Source organism: Oncorhynchus mykiss, chromosome 11 (assembly GCF_013265735.2).
Source record: "Oncorhynchus mykiss isolate Arlee chromosome 11, USDA_OmykA_1.1, whole genome shotgun sequence".
NCBI lineage: Eukaryota > Metazoa > Chordata > Actinopteri > Salmoniformes > Salmonidae > Oncorhynchus > Oncorhynchus mykiss.
In genome coordinates this window covers 13,175,576-13,193,149 of record NC_048575.1, presented here as the reverse complement: position 1 = coordinate 13,193,149, position 17,574 = coordinate 13,175,576, and the positions used below count along the sequence as shown (strand labels likewise).

Here is a 17,574-nt window from a genome sequence, read left to right as displayed (position 1 = left end):
GAATATAACTGTAGTCTAGTTGTTGACTAAGTGGAATATTGCTGTAGTTTCTTAATCCTGGTCACGGGGACCCAAAAGGGATTTTGACCTAGCACTACACACCTGGTGTTCCACTAATCAACGAATCATCAAACGTTTGTTTGATTAGTGTAATCAGGTGTGTCGTGCCCAGGGCAAAAACAAACATGGTCAGCCCTTTAGGTCCCCTGGACCAGGATTAAGAATCACTGCTGTAGTCTCATTGACTATGTGCTGTAGTCTCATTGACTATGTGCTGTAGTCTCATTGACTATGTGCTGTAGTCTCATTGACTATGTGCTGTAGTGTTGTTGTGCTGTAGTCTCATTGACTATGTGCAATAGTGCTGTAGTCTCATTGACTATGTGCTGTAGTGTTGTTGTGCTGTAGTCTCATTGACTATGTGCAATACTGCTGTAGTCTCATTGACTATGTGCAATAGTGCTGTAGTCATGTTGTTGACTATGTGCTGTAGTCTAATTGACTGTGCAATAGTGCTATAGTCTCATTGACTATGTGCAATAGTGCTGTAGTCTCATTGACTATGTGCTGTAGTCTCATTGACTATGTGCAATACTGCTGTAGTCTCATTGACTGTGCAATAGTGCTGTAGTCTTGTTGTTGACTATGTGCTGTAGTCTCATTGACTATGTGCAATAGTGCTGTAGTCTCATTGACTGTGCAATAGTGCTGTAGTCTCATTGACTATGTGCTGTAGTCTCATTGACTATGTGCTGTAGTCTCATTGACTATGTGCTGTAGTCTCATTGACTATGTGCTGTAGTCTCATTGACTATGTGCAATAGTGCTGTAGTCTCATTGACTATGTGCTGTAGTCTCATTGACTATGTGCAATAGTGCTGTAGTCTCATTGACTGTGCAATAGTGCTGTAGTCTCATTGACTATGTGCTGTAGTCTCATTGACTATGTGCTGTAGTCTCATTGACTATGTGCTGTAGTCTCATTGACTATGTGCAATAGTGCTGTAGTCTCATTGACTATGTGCAATAGTGCTGTAGTCTCATTGACTATGTGCAATAGTGCTGTAGTCTCATTGACTATGTGCAATAGCGCCGTATTCTCATTGACTATGTGCTATAGTGTTGTAGTCTCATTGACTATGTGCAATAGTGCCGTAGTCTCATTGACTATGTGCAATAGCGCCGAAGTCTCATTGACTATGTGCTGTAGTCTTGTTGTTGACTATGTGCTGCAGTGCTGTAGTCTCATTGACTATGTGCAATAGCGCCGAAGTCTCATTGACTATGTGCTGTAGTCTTGTTGTTGACTATGTGCTGTAGTGCTGTAGTCTCATTGACTATGTGCAATAGCGCCGTAGTCTCATTGACTATGTGCAATAGTGCTGTAGTCTCATTGACTATGTGCTGTAGTGTTGTAGTCTCATTGACTATGTGCTGTAGTGTTGTAGTCTCATTGACTATGTGCTGTAGTGCTGTAGTCTCATTGACTATGTGCTGTAGTGTTGTAGTCTCATTGACTATGTGCTGTAGTGTTGTAGTCTCATTGACTATGTGCAATAGTGCTGTAGTCTCATTGACTATGTGCTGTAGTCTCATTGACTATGTGCTGTAGTCTTGTTGTTGACTGTGCAATAGTGCTGTAGTCTCATTGACTGTGCAATAGTGCTGTAGTCTCATTGACTATGTGGAATAGTGCCGTGCTCTTGTTGTTGACTATGTGGAATAGTGCCGTGCTCTTGTTGTTGACTATGTGGAATAGTGCTGTTGACTATTTGGCACTACCCAACAATTAACTGTCCTGAACATATTTTTGGACAATATCTCTTTAGGTTTTGTAATGTCTTTTTGGATGATGCTGTACAATTCTGGTCATCACCAAATTGAAGGTCCACACAGCATTGAATCCTCTCCATCCACATCATCTCTCACAGAGCCAGGCCGGGTGTAGCGGGAGAGAAATGCTTCAATTACTGGCTTCCTGTATACACAGAACCAGCTGGTGACCTATCATGGGCTGGCCCCGCACCACCAGCTAAAAACCAATCTGATTTCCCTCGTAATATTTATTACTAGGTCTGGGACGTTACCAGTATCCCAGTACTCGTTAGATGTTTTCATTTTTGCCACTGAAATTGGGATACTGTTAACGTCACAGACCTAGTTATTACCTGGCCAAATTAAAATGGACCCTGTTCTCAGCCTGCTTGGCACCCAGATGAATTGCAGTGCAGAGTTGTTGTGATTTCCTCTTCTCTCCTCCTCTTCTCTCTCCCTGTAGCCACCCCATCACCACTCTACACTGTCTTCTAGCTACCCCATCACCACTCTTCACTGTCTTCTATCCACCCCATCACCACTCTACACTGTCTTCTATCCACCCCATCACCACTCTACACTGTCTTCTAGCTACCCCATCACCAGTCTTCACTGTCTTCTAGCTACCCCATCACCACTCTACACTGTCTTCTATCCACCCCATCACCACTCTTCACTGTCTTCTATCCAACCCATCACCTCTCTTCACTGTCTTCTATCCACCCCATCACCACTCTACACTGTCTTCTAGCTACCCCATCACCACTCTTCACTGTCTTCTAGCCAACCCATCACCACTCTTCACTGTCTTCTAGCTACCCCATCATCACCCTTCACTGTCTTCTAGCCAACCCATCACCACTCTTCACTGTCTTCTAGCCAACCCATCACCACTCTTCACTGTCTTCTAGCCACCCCATCACCACTCTTCACTGTCTTCTAGCCACCCCATCACCACTCTTCACTGTCTTCTAGCCACCCCATCACCACTCTTCACTGTCTTCTAGCCAACCCATCACCACTCTTCACTGTCTTCTAGCCAACCCATCACCTCTCTACACTGTCTTCTATCCACCCCATCACCACTCTTCACTGTCTTCTAGTCAACCCATCACCACTCTTCACTGTCTTCTAGCCAACCCATCACCACTCTTCACTGTCTTCTATCCACCCCATCACCACTCTTCACTGTCTTCTAGCTACCCCATCACCTCTCTACACTGTCTTCTAGCCACCCCATCACCACTCTACACTGTCTTCTATCCACCCCATCACCTCTCTACACTGTCTTCTAGCCACCCCATCACCTCTCTACACTGTCTTCTATCCATCACCTCTACACTGTCTTCTAGCCACCCCATCACCACTCTACACTGTCTTCTATCCACCCCATCACCACTCTACACTGTCTTCTATCCACCCCATCACCACTCTACACTGTCTTCTAGCCACCCCATCACCACTCTTCACTGTCTTCTATCTACCCCATCACCTCTCTACACTGTCTTCTAGCCAACCCATCACCACTCTTCACTGTCTTCTAGCTACCCCATCACCACTCTACACTGTCTTCTAGCCACCCCATCACCACTCGTCACTGTCTTCTAGCCAACCCATCACCACTCTTCACTGTCTTCTAGCTACCCCATCACCACTCTTCACTGTCTTCTAGCCAACCCATCACCACTCTTCACTGTCTTCTAGCTACCCCATCACCACTCTTCACTGTCTTCTAGCCAACCCATCACCACTCTTCACTGTCTTCTAGCTACCCCATCACCACTCTTCACTGTCTTCTAGCCAACCCATCACCACTCTTCACTGTCTTCTAGCTACCCCATCACCACTCTTCACTGTCTTCTAGCCAACCCATCACCACTCTTCACTGTCTTCTAGCTACCCCATCACCACTCTTCACTGTCTTCTAGCCAACCCATCACCACTCTTCACTGTCTTCTAGCTACCCCATCACCACTCTTCACTGTCTTCTAGCCACCCCATCACCTCTCTACACTGTCTTCTATCCACCCCATCACCTCTACACTGTCTTCTAGCCACCCCATCACCTCCCTACACTGTCTTCTATCCACCCCATCACCTCTATACTGTCTTCTAGCCACCCCATCACCTCTCTTCACTGTCTTCTAGCCACCCCATCACCTCTCTACACTGTCTTCTATCCACCCCATCACCACTATACTGTCTTCTAGCCACCCCATCACCTCTATACTGTCTTCTATCCACCCCATCACCTCTACACTGTCTTCTAGCCACCCCATCACCTCTCTACACTGTCTTCTAGCCTGTCTGTCGACGGGTTTGCGTGTCGGCGGGTTTGCGTGTCGGCGGGTTTGGTTTGCGTGTCGGCGGGTTTGGTTTGCGTGTCGGCGGGTGTGCGTGTCGGCCGGGGCCGGCCTGTCTGCCTGTCTGTTTGTGCGGGCGTGTCCTGTCTGTCTGTCTGGAGGGCTTATCTGTGTCTGTGCGGGCGTGTCTCTGTGTGTGTCTGTCTGTCTGTTTCTTTGTCTGTGTGTGCCTGTCTGTGTGTGCCTGTCTGTCTGTGCATGCCTGTCTCTGCGTGCCTGCCTGTGTGTGTTTGTGTGTGTGTTAGTGTGTACAACTGGGATGTGCATGCATATATTCAAACGCGTCACTGTGTGTGCGGTCACATACATGCTTGGGACAAGTTGAGTGATGATGGGATAGGATGTGTTCGTTACTCACCGTAGCCATGGGCCTTTCCTTTGTGGAACCAGGTTGCCAGAAGCAGCAGAATTCTGGGCCCGGGCCAAAACAGGCTGCAGAGTAGCACAGGGAGAGGAAGAAACCACCCCCCCCCCCCCTCTCTCTCTCTGTTTGTTCCATATGTCTCTCTCTCTCTGTTTGTGCTCTCTAGCGCGTTCTCGCTCTGTCGCTCTTTCTCGCTCTCTTGGTCACGCTCTCGCTCTGTCGCTCTCTTTCCCACCCCATGCCCCTCTCCTCCCCTGCCTCTCTCATCCCCACCCCCTGCCTCTCTCCATCCTGTTCCTGTCACATGTCCTGGCGGGTGCAGACACAACACCACATCAAGCTGTATACACTAGGCTAGACTCCTAGGCCTACATTCATGTTCACTTTTGCAGTCTTTTTCACATGCATACAGTAATATTTAATTTTGTCGACACACACACCATTTACATGTTTACATGTATTGTGCATTTGGAAAGTAGTCGGACCCTGTTTTTTTTTCTCCACATTTCGTTACCTTACAGCCTTATTGTAAAATGGATTAGATAAATGTTTTGCCCTCATCAATCTACACACAATACCCCACAATGACATCACAATACCCCACAATGACATCACAATACCCCACAATGACATCACAATACCCCATAATGACAAAGCAAAAAACAGGTTGTTAGAAATGTTTTCAAATTTAAACTAGAGGTCGACCAATTAACCGGAATGGCCGATTTAGGGCCAATTTCAAGTTTTCATAACAATCAGAAATCTGTATTTTTGTACACCGATTTGGCTGATTTACACCTTTATTTAACTAGGCAAGTCAGTTAAGAACACATTTTTATTTCCAATAACAGCCTAGGAACCGTGGGTTAACTGCCTTGTTCAGGGGCAGAACAACAGATTTTTACCTTGTCGGCTTGGGGATTCAATCTTGAAACCTTACGGTTGACTAGTCCAACGCTCTAACCACCTGCCTTACATTGCACTCCACAAGGAGCCTGCATGTTACGCGAATGCAGTAAGAAGCCAAGGTAAGTAGCATTAAACTCATGCTAGCTAGCATTAAACCTATTTCATAAAAAACAATCAATCAATCATGATCACTAGTTAACTACACATGGTTGATGATATTACTAGTTTATCTAGCGTGTTCTGCGTTGCATATAATCGATGCGGTGCGAAAAAGGACTGTCGTTGCTCCAATGTGTACCTAACCATAAACATCAATTCCTTTCTTAAAATCAATACACAAGTACAGTGCCTTGCGAAAGTATTCGGCCCCCTTGAACTTTGCGACCTTTTGCCACATTTCAGGCTTCAAACATAAAGATATAAAACTGTATTTTTTTGTGAAGAATCAACAACAAGTGGGACACAATCATGAAGTGGAACAACATTTATTGGATATTTCAAACTTTTTTAACAAATCAAAAACTGAAAAATTGGGCGTGCAAAATTATTCAGCCCCTTTCAGTGCAGCAAACTCTCTCCAGAAGTTCAGTGAGGATCTCTGAATGATCCAATGTTCACCTAAATGACTAATGATGATAAATACAATCCACCTGTGTGTAATCAAGTCTCCGTATAAATGCACCTGCACTGTGATAGTCGCAGAGGTCCGTTAAAAGCGCAGAGAGCATCATGAAGAACAAGGAACACACCAGGCAGGTCCGAGATACTGTTGTGAAGAAGTTTAAAGCCGGATTTGGATACAAAAAGATTTCCCAAGCTTTAAACATCCCAAGGAGCACTGTGCAAGCGATAATATTGAAATGGAAGGAGTATCGGACCACTGCAAATCTACCAAGACCTGGCCGTCCCTCTAAACTTTCAGCTCATACAAGGAGAAGACTGATCAGAGAGGCAGCCAAGAGGCCCATGATCACTCTGGATGAACTGCAGAGATCTACAGCTGAGGTGGGAGACTCTGTCCATAGGACAACATTCAGTCGTATATTGCACAAATCTGGCCTTTATGGAAGAGTGGCAAGAAGAAAGCCATTTCTTAAAGATATCCATAAAAAGTGTCGTTTAAAGTTTGCCACAAGCCACCTGGGAGACACACCAAACATGTGGAAGAAGGTGCTCTGGTCAGATGAAACCAAAATTGAACTTTTTGGCAACAATGCAAAACGTTATGTTTGGCGTAAAAGCAACACAGCTGAACACACCATCCCCACTGTCAAACATGGTGGTGGCAGCATCATGGTTTGGGCCTGCTTTTCTTCAGCAGGGACAGGGAAGATGGTTAAAATTGATGGGAAGATGGATGGAGCCAAATACAGGACCATTCTGGCAGAAAACCTGATGGAGTCTGCAAAAGACCTGAGACTGGGATGGAGATTTGTCTTCCAACAAGACAATGATCCAAAACATAAAGCAAAATCTACAATGGAATGGTTCAAAAATAAACATATCCAGGTGTTAGAATGGCCAAGTCAAAGTCCAGACCTGAATCCAATCGAGAATCTGTGGAAAGAACTGAAAACTGCTGTTCACAAATGCTCTCCATCCAACCTCACTGAGCTCGAGCTGTTTTGCAAGGAGGAATGGGAAAAAATGTCAGTCTCTCGATGTGCAAAACTGATAGAGACATACCCCAAGCGACTTACAGCTGTAATCGCAGCAAAAGGTGGCGCTACAAAGTATTAACTTAAGGGGGCTGAATAATTTTGCACGCCCAATTTTTCAGTTTTTGATTTGTTAAAAAAGTTTGAAATATCCAATAAATGTCGTTCCACTTCATGATTGTGTCCCACTTGTTGATTCTTCACAAAAAAATACAGTTTTATATCTTTATGTTTGAAGCCTGAAATGTGGCAAACGGTCGCAAAGTTCAAGGGGGCCGAATACTTTCGCAAGGCACTGTATATATTTTTAACCTGCATATTTAGTTAATATTGCCTGCTAACTTGAATTTTTTTTAACTAGGGAAAATGTGTCACTTCTCTTGCAACAGAGTCAGGGTATATGCAGCAGTTTGAGCCGCCTGGCTCGTTGCAAACTGTGTGAAGACTATTTCTTCCTAACAAAGACAGCCAACTTTGCCAAACGGGGGATGATTTAACAAAAGCACATTTGCGAAAAAGGCACAATTGTTGCACGACTGTACCTAACCATAAACATCAATGCCTTTCTTAAAATCAAGACACAGAAGTATATATTTTTAAACCTGCATATTTAGCTAAAAGAAATCCAGGTTAGCAGTCATTATTAACCAGGTGAAATTGTGTCACTTCTCTTGCGTTCATTGCACGCAGAGTCGGGGTATATACAACAGTTTGGGCCGCCTGGCTCGTTCCGAACTAATTTGCCAGAATTTTACGTAATTATGACATAACATTGAAGGTTGTGCAATGTAACAGGAATATTTAGACTTATGGATGCCACCCATTTGATAAGATACGGAACGGTTCCGTATTTCACTGATAGAATAAACGTTTTGTTTTTCGAAATTATAGTTTCCGGATTCTACCATATTAATGACCAAAGGCTCGTATTTCTGTGTGTTATTATGTTATAATTAAGTCTATGATTTGATATAGAAGTCTGACTGAGCAATGGTAGGCAGCAGCAGGCTCGTACGCATTCATTCAAACAGCACTTTTGTGCGTTTTGGCAGCAGCTCTTCGCAATGCTTCAAGCATTGAGCTGTTTATGACTCCAAGCCTATCAACTCCCGAGATTAGGCTGGTGTAACCGATGTGAAATGGCTAGCTAGTTAGCGGGGTGCGCGCTAATAGCGTTTCAAACGTCACTCGCTCTAAGACTTGGAGTAGTTTTTTCCCTTGCTCTGCATGGGTAATGCTGCCTCGAGGGTGGCTGTCGATGTGTTTCTGGTTCGAGCCCAGGTAGGAGCGAGGAGAGGGACGGAAGCTATACTGTTACACTGGCAATACTAAAGTGCCTATAAGAAGGTATATGAAATACAAAGGGTATAGAGAGAAATAGTCCTATAATTCCTATAATAACTACAACCTAAAACTTCTTACCTGGGAATATTGAAGACTCATGTTAAAAGGAACCACCATCTTTCATATGTTCTCATGTTCTGAGCAATGAACTGAAACGTTAGCTTTCTTATATGGACTTTTATTGCACTTTTACTTTCTTCTCCAACACTTTGTTTTTGCATTATTTAAACCAAATTGAACATGTTTCATTATTTATTTGAGGCTAAATTGATTTTGTTGATGTATTATATTAAGTTAAAATAAGTGTTCATTCAGTATTGTTGTAATTGTCATTATTACAAATACATTTTAAAAAATCGTCCGATTAATCGGTATCGGATTTTTTTGTCCTCCAATAATCGGTATCGGCGTTGAAAAATCATAATCGGTCGACCTCTATTTTATACATCAACAGAAATACCTTATTTAAATAAGTATTCAGACCATTTCCTATGAAATTGAGCTCAGGTGCATCCTGTTTCCATATATCATCCTTGAGATGTTTCCACAACTTGATTGGACATGATTTGGAAAGGCACACACCAGTTCTATATAAGGTCCCACAGTTGACCGTGCATGTCAGAGAAAAAATCAAGCCATGAGGTCAAAGGAATTGTCCTCAGAGCTCCGAGACAATATTGTGTCGATGCACAGACCTGGGGAAGGGTACCAAAACATTTCTGCGGCATTGAAGGTCCCCAAGAACACAGTGGCCTCCATCATTCTTAAATGGAAGAAGTTTGCAACCACCAAGTTTCTTCCGAGAGCTGGCTGGCTGCCCGGCCAAACTGAAAAGTTAGGGGAGAACCCCCTTGGTCAGGAAGTTGACCAAGAACCCAGTGGTCACTTTGACAGAGTTCCAGAGTTCCTCTGTGGAGAAGGACAACCATCTCTGCAACACTCCACCAATCAGGCCTTTATGGTAGAGTGGCCAGACGGAAGCCACTCCTCAGTAAAAGGCACATGACAACCCACTTGTCGTTAGACCATGAGAAACAAGATTATCTGGTCTGATGAAACCAAGATTGAACTCTTTGGCCTGAATGCCAAGCGTCATGTCTGGAGGAAACCAGGCACCATCCCTACGGTGGAGCATGGTGGTGGCAACATCATGCTGTGGGGATGTTTTTCAGCGGCAGGGACTGGGAGACTTGTCCTCATCAAGTACAGAGTTCCTTGATGAAAATCTGCTCCAGAGCATTCAGGATTTCAGACTGGGGCGAAAGTTCACCTACCAACAAGACAACGACCCTAAGCACACAGCTAAGACAATGCAGGAGTAGCTTTGGGACAAGTCTCTGAATGTCCTTGAGTGGCCCAGCCAGAGACTGGACTTGAACCTGACCAAACATCTCTGGAGAGACCTGAAAATTGCCATGCAGCGACACTCCCCATCCAACCTGACAGAGCTTGAGAGCATCTGCAGAGATTAATGGGATTAACTCCCCAAATACAGGTGTGCCAAGCTTGTAGTGTCATACCCAAGAAGACTCGAGGCTGTAATCGCTGCCAAAGATGCTTCAACAAAGTACTGAGTAAAGGGTCTGAATACTAATGTAAATCTGATATTCCATTTTAATGTTCTAAAAAAAACTGTTTTTGCTTTGTCATTGCTTTATCGTGTGTTGGTTGATGAGGAGAAAATAACTATTGAATCCATTATAGAATAAGGCTGTAACGTAACAAAATGGGGTCTGAATACTTTCCGAATGCGCTGTACATGCATCCGCAGTTGCTAATGCAGAACTGTGTAACTCATTCTGGCCCACTGACCAATAACACCATTACCTGAGCTTTGCTTTGTGCCTTATCTGACTCTATTACCTAAAATTCCACAAACAGACACACACACCAACTCCACACAACCTCAAACATTCATGGCTGAATAACTCAGTGCAACAGCTTTGCATTGAGGGGGAATACTCCCTTTCTCCATGCTGTCAGGAGAGACATGGCTGTGTATCGATCTGGGGTGTCAGAGGTGGGGGCTGGAGTGTGCTTAGCCAATGAGGTCGGGGATGGGCCCCTCTGGAGTGGGGGTGGTCTTTGACCCCACTGGCTAACCACTTACCTGCTGGTGCCACTGTCTGCCACAGCCCACTGTGGGTTAACCATACTTTTATTAGTCACCTACACACAAACTATTTATCATCAGTGGCAGAGCTAATGTTCTCTTTGGAGCCCTTTCGTGCATTCCCATCTTGATCTGTCTCGCGTTTTCTGCCTTTCCTCGCACTCTCGCTTTCTTTCTCCTTGGCTCATACTGTCTCGTTCGTTCTCCCTTCCCCCTGCACTCTATTTTTGTGCTGCTTGGAGCGGCGGAGGTAGAAGAGGTGGAAGGTCTCTCCCTAGGCTGAAATCCTGGGACTGCGTGATGGCTAGGAGGTGGGGGAGAGGGGGGAGGTGTCGCTCAGTCAGAGCCGAAGTCTTCTTTTCACACTTTCTGTCTATCCTGTCGGCTCTTTTTTTTTTACTGGTCATCTATCACTCTTTCTTTCTCCAATCCCGTCTCGCTCTATTAGGGCCGGTACGATACAGTATCACGATACTCATTAGTGTCGTGGCTACGAAAAAAATCTACGATGCGGATTTTACAGCCCTAATCTTGGAAACAAACATCATTAGGTTGTCATCCAGTCACAATTATTTGTTTTCCAAGCACTCAATATTTTACATTTGGCACATTTTTGAAAGGGCAAAAGAGTCTGGTGTGCTTCGTATTTTCATTTTTGCCATCGATACTGGTATCGTCACAGCGCTTGTCTCTATCTAGCCAGGGCAGCTGAGGCTATTGTGTGTGTGGCACTGTGTGTGTGTGGCACTGTGTGTGTGTGTGGCACTGTGTGTGTGTGTGGCACTGTGTGTGTGTGTGGCACTGTGTGTGTGTGTGGCACTGTGTGTGTGTGTGGCACTGTGTGTGTGTGTGTGTGGCACTGTGTGTGTGTGTGTGGCACTGTGTGTGTGTGTGTGTGGCACTGTGTGTGTGTGTGTGTGGCACTGTGTGTGTGGCACTGTGTGTGTGGCACTGTGTGTGGCACTGTGTGTGTGGCACTGTGTGTGGCACTGTGTGTGTGTGTGTGTGTGGCACTGTGTGTGTGTGTGTGTGTGGCACTGTGTGTGGCACTGTGTGTGTGTGTGTGTGGCACTGTGTGTGTGTGTGTGTGTGTGGCACTGTGTGTGTGTGTGTGTGGCACTGTGTGTGTGTGTGTGTGGCACTGTGTGTGTGTGTGTGTGTGGCACTGTGTGTGTGTGTGTGGCACTGTGTGTGGCACTGTGTGTGGCACTGTGTGTGTGTGTGTGGCACTGTGTGTGTGTGTGTGTGTGGCACTGTGTGTGTGTGTGTGTGTGTGTGGCACTGTGTGTGTGTGTGGCACTGTGTGTGTGTGTGTGGCGCTGTGTGTGGCGCTGTGTGTGTGGCGCTGTGTGTGTGTGTGTGGCGCTGTGTGTGTGTGGCGCTGTGTGTGTGGCGCTGTGTGTGTGGCGCTGTGTGTGTGTGTGTGTGTGGCGCTGTGTGTGTGTGTGTGGCGCTGTGTGTGTGTGTGTGGCGCTGTGTGTGTGTGTGTGGCGCTGTGTGTGTGTGTGTGTGGCGCTGTGTGTGTGTGGCGCTGTGTGTGTGTGTGTGTGTGGCGCTGTGTGTGTGTGTGTGTGTGGCGCTGTGTGTGTGGCGCTGTGTGTGTGTGGCACTCTGTGATTGGAACTTCAGCAACACAGTTTTTTTTGTTTACCCTCCAGACAATGGGATCTCTTGCCTCAATGTCAAGGGTCTGATTCAAGCAAAAACCTTTCGTTGCAGGCTGCGTCCCAAACTACACCCGGTTTCCTATGTAGGGCAATACTTTTGACCAGGGTCCATAGGGACTATGGTCAAAAGTAGTGCACTATTTGGGACACAGCCTGCTTGTCAACCGAGGCAAGTTCAGACTGCTCCCGTTACATTACAGTTACTACATCGTTCTAGTGGTCGTCGTGTCTGTAGCTACCAGAAATACAATGCAGAAGTACTGTCTTGTATGAGGCCTATTAAAAGGAAAATTCTTACCGAAGGTGAAACTTGATTGTGAACTGTACTAAGTACACAACGTGTCACTGTCAACAATATGATTGAGGAAACAATGTGAAGAGTCTAGTATAGATAGATAGTCTATAGATAATCATATATAGGTGCTCTTTCTATAATATAATATAATGATATATGCCATTTAGCAGACCCTTGTTCAAGTCATACATGCATTTTCCTATGGGAGGTCCCAGCGGGACTCAAACCCATACTCTTCATTATTCTCTATGAGAAACTAACAGCCCAGCAGCATAATAGGAGTATGGGTGGAGAACTGAAGTGTGAAGGGAATCCAGCCTTGTCTGGCTGTTCTGTGGTGGTGTTGAGATGTTCTTGCTGCAGTACGGCTCTCTTGGGGGAGGGGGGGGGAGGAGACATCTCAGGAGACAGTGGCGGTTCTGCCGCAAGTTAAAAATAGCTGCCCGGGCTCAGCCAATGGGATGCTCTGGCCTCGTCACCCCCCCCCCCCCCCCTCCCATCTGTGCTAGTCGAGCGTGAACGGCGGGCATCTATTCACCACGGCAGCAGCAGCAAAGAGACAGAGATGGAGAGACGCTGGTGTATTTACCACTGGAGAGGATTAAAACAGCCACTCCTCTTGTCTCCATATATCCTTTTCTGATGCATCTCCTCCTACCTCTACAATGACACAGACTATAAGCATATTATCATCTGAATGCATACATTTATCCCCCCCCAAAGGACAGAGTTTTGATTGGATGGATAATTGAGGCTCTATAAATCCATCATATTGGCATGTCAGTATTTAGCAGGTGTGCTTTCTTCCCAATGACATTCCCATGTAAGTCTAATCAAGAGGCTCAGCTTGTCTTCCCTGTGTGTTCACTATGCCCTTAACGGATCCCTGATCATACTGAGTGCATTCCCAACCATTGATGTCATCAACGGGGGTCCCCTGATTTCTTCTGGGCGGTCACCAAACTGTGATCGCTAAAGCTACGAGTTCCCACTCGTCTGATTGGTCGATAGGAGAGGGGGGGTAATTTGTCTCAAGTCATTTTTGGTGAACCTCCCAGTGAGATGTGGTACTGTAGTACTAGAGTTCAAGGTGGGTCCCCAGGCCTTATAACTCAGTTACACATTGAACTTTGCACACTCTGACTCCCCCACTGGTGTAGTCTCACACCCATCCATTTCATTCCATTTAGTTTGCTAAGAGTTTCATTGCAGGCCAAACACAATGGGTTTGTTAACTCTTTCTCTTGCTCGCTCTCTCTCTCGCACTCTAATCTCTCACCTGATTTGCTGGGACTGTTATGTTCTGCCTGAAACCATTGCCTCGGCGTTCTAATGAGAGCGGGGGTCTTCTAAACAGGGGTTGTCATGGGGACGCCTTTCTGTGTGGGTTTGACTGCATGTGCTGATCCTCCAATGTGAGGAGGGGAAGAAGAAAAAGAGGGAAGCATGGACGCAAGGAGCGAGAGGCAGAAATGGAGGGTGGAGACCTTTTTCAGACCAGCTCCCAGGGTAATGTGAATGGTAGTTGCAGGGAAAATGAACTAGGATGTAGTGTTTGTTAATATTTTAAGAAAATGAAAAGGGCACTTCTCCCCAATAGCCTATTTTTGCATTGGAACATAGGCTTAGATACAGTGAATACTAAAGAGTCTTGAAATGAAGCTTACCATATTATTATTCCTGCATTTCACACATATTTTTCTTATTGGAAAACAATTATCATGCCCTGAGGTCTTTCTATAGTAGATGGAGTGGATGTGAATACTAGAATGTAAGCTGATATCACTGCTATTGAGTGATTCCTCATGAGACCAGGACAGAAAAATACCATGATGTTTTGGATTTTCACTAAATGTAATCCATAGAATGGTCCTTTGGAGGAAGGATTGTTGTATTTTAAAGCATAATTGAGAATTAATTCATATAATTTTGAATATTTGTGACATTTTGGACTTAACCAGGCCTTCTTTAACCTCTTAACCCCCCCACTTTTTTCAATTTCTGCCTGAAGACATACCCAAATCTATCTGTCTGTAGCTCAGGCTCAGAACCAAGGATATGCATATTCTTGATTTCATTTGAAAGAAAACACTCTGAAGTTTGTGTAAATGTGAATTGAATGTAGGAGAATATAACACAATAGATCTGGTTTAGAGAATACAATGAAAAAAACATACATTTTTTTATTTTTTATTGTTGTATCATCTTTAAAATGAACAAGACAAAACAAACATTCAGATAGGAAGATGGGGACAATTTCAGTGAAAAACATAAGAGGGCAACAGTACTTGTGCAAAGTTTCAGAATAATAACTTCCAAAATGAGTGTGTTACATGACATTTATCATGTACCCAAGTGGCCAAATTGGTGAAGTTATACATTTTGAATGGAATAACTATATACAAAATACCAAAATGCTATTCTAACACACACACCCCAAAAATGGAGAAAAAACATGAAAAATATATATATACATTTACAAAATAACACTTTCAATATTTGGAAGACCCTCAGTCCTCTACACAATATTGTGCTGCTGATGCCAGGTGCCATAGCAGTCTCTTTCTGCTGTAAAGCAGAGGGTCACCAAGCATGTGGTGCAGGTGATGGGGGACTTCATTTTGAAAGAACACAGCGACGCCTCCATGCTGTGCCCTTTTGGCCCTGAGGCACATCCATGCCTGAAGAAATACATTTGGGAAGATGAACACCACTTGTGGCAGGAGCTGGATGAACCAGCTTCAGTGGGGGATGGACACCTTGGCACTGGGGGCTCCCATTCGGAGTAAGTGTCACTGTGAAAGACAATGTTCAGTTAGAATAGTTTCACATATGAGCCCTGTATCAACAGGCATAATAAACAGATGTATATAGAGTACAGGGAACATACGGTTGAATATATTATTATAGACCAGCTAGGTCTACTGTCTTTATTATATTACAACAGACCAGCTGTATCTACTGTCTCCATTTCACTTTGGCCATTGCTGTGGGCCTGCCCTCCCCGCAACAGCCTCAAATAGGCTATTTCATGTGGGGGTGGGGTGGGGCGGCAGACACACGGATCTCACATTTCATTACATTACATTTTTATATATTGCTACTAAAATGTAAAAAAATTGCATAATATTTTTATATTATTAATTTCAAACAACGGCATTAGCATACATTACAACAGCAATCTCTGTCTCACTTTCCCGATCAATTTCTTCTAAAATTGTGTGTACATCTGTATATCTAGACTTAAATTTAGCTTTCCCTGACCTAGTCGCCACACTGATTGATATATAAACAGCTGAAGATGCGCTTTACCAAAACAACGCTGTGCGTAACATGTGTTGCTCCTTCCGGTATGAAACTTCAATGGTGAATGACCCTCTTTACGCCGGAGTTTACTACATCGGTTGGTCTTCCAACACATAAACATTACATATTGCCGTTTACCTCAGCTCATTGGCTATCTACCCAGCTAGATTTCAAGACGATCAGTGGTCATTGGGTTAAAATACAGTCAATCAACGAAACAGCGGTCATATCATTGGTGCACAATGATGTCATTACTTGTTGTCGTCAAATCGGTTTCTTTCTGTCAATACGTCCCGCGAAATGACCCATCACGTTTGGTTGTGTTACAAACAAACCAGTTGATTGCAATGAAACCAAACATGACTGGAAAAGTCACGTTTATTGTGTGTATTTACTCCGAATGTGTCGTCGAAAATGGAATGAGACGGAATTCACGACACAAGCGGTTCACAAAATGTTTTGTGTTAGGCTATAAACAAGGCTATTTAACAATGAGCACTGGGATTGCAAACAGAGGAAGATCGTCAAAGGTAAACAATCAATTTTATTGCAGTTTGTGATTTTGTTACGCCTGTGCTGGTTGAAATAGTTGTTTTTTTATTGGGCTCTATCCTCAGATAATCGCATCGTATTCTTTCGCAGTAAATCCTTTAAAAAAAATCTGACAACGCAGTTGGATTAGCAAGACTCTAGGCTTTTGAAACATGTGAGACACTTGTATTTTCATGAATGTTTAATATGACTATTTATGTAGCGATCACCGTATGTTGTCGAATTTCATCCCGCTAACGGGTTCGGTGCGCAGAGAGGTTAAAGTGGAACTGACCGTGTTTGAACTACTTTGCACATATAAAACAAAATCACTGAAGCGGGAGACTCATATCTCCCTCACTAACTTTGAGCAGCTCACAGATCACTGCACCTGTACATAGCCCATCCAACTACCTCATCACCCTACTGTTATTTAAAAAAAATAAAAAATGTTTTTGCTCCTTTGCACCCCAGTATCTCTACTTGCACCCCAGTATCTCTACTTGCACATTCATCTTCAGCACATCTATTACTCCAGTGTTTAATTGCTAAATTGTAATTATTTTGCCACTATGGCCTATTTATTGCCTTACGTATGTTGCCTCATTTCCACACGCTGTATATAGACTTTTTCTATTGTGTTATTTGACTGTATGTTTGTTTATTCCATGTGTAACTCTGTTATTTGTGTCGCACTGCTTTGCTTTATCTTGGCTAGGTAGCAGTTGTAAATGAGAACATGCCTACCTTGTTAAATAAAGGTGTTCTCAACTAGCCTACCTGGTTAAATAAAGGTGTTCCCAACCAGCCTACCTGGTTAAACTTTTGACTGGTACTGTATACTTTCAATATTCATGTTTATATTTTTCAATATTCAAATGTTAATATCTTTTTTGTTTTCATTGAAATTAAAATACTTCTGGTATTACAGAGCAAGTGGTAAAGCTTCATATGACACCACTGCTTTCTTTGTCGCACTTACAGATGAAACATTATGGAGTCTTAAAGATGTACTATGCAGAAATCGCTCTGCCATTTTCTGGTTGCTAAAATTCTAATAGTTCACATCATTTCAGATTGTGACAAAACATGCAAGTATAGTGTAGATAATCATTGTACCATATAAACTACTGTGGGATGTATTTTCAGCTGTTTGAAGTTTGTGTACAAAACCAAAGGTAAAAGACGAGAACTCATTTTTAAAATGGG

At 44.0% G+C, this 17,574-nt stretch overlaps 1 protein-coding gene across 9 annotated transcripts in view; it reads left to right on the top strand.

The window, feature by feature from the left end:
- Positions 1-17,574, top strand: part of LOC110535292 (histone-lysine N-methyltransferase 2C) — a 224,712-nt gene that overhangs the window by 126,122 nt on the left and 81,016 nt on the right. The window lies entirely within an intron of this gene.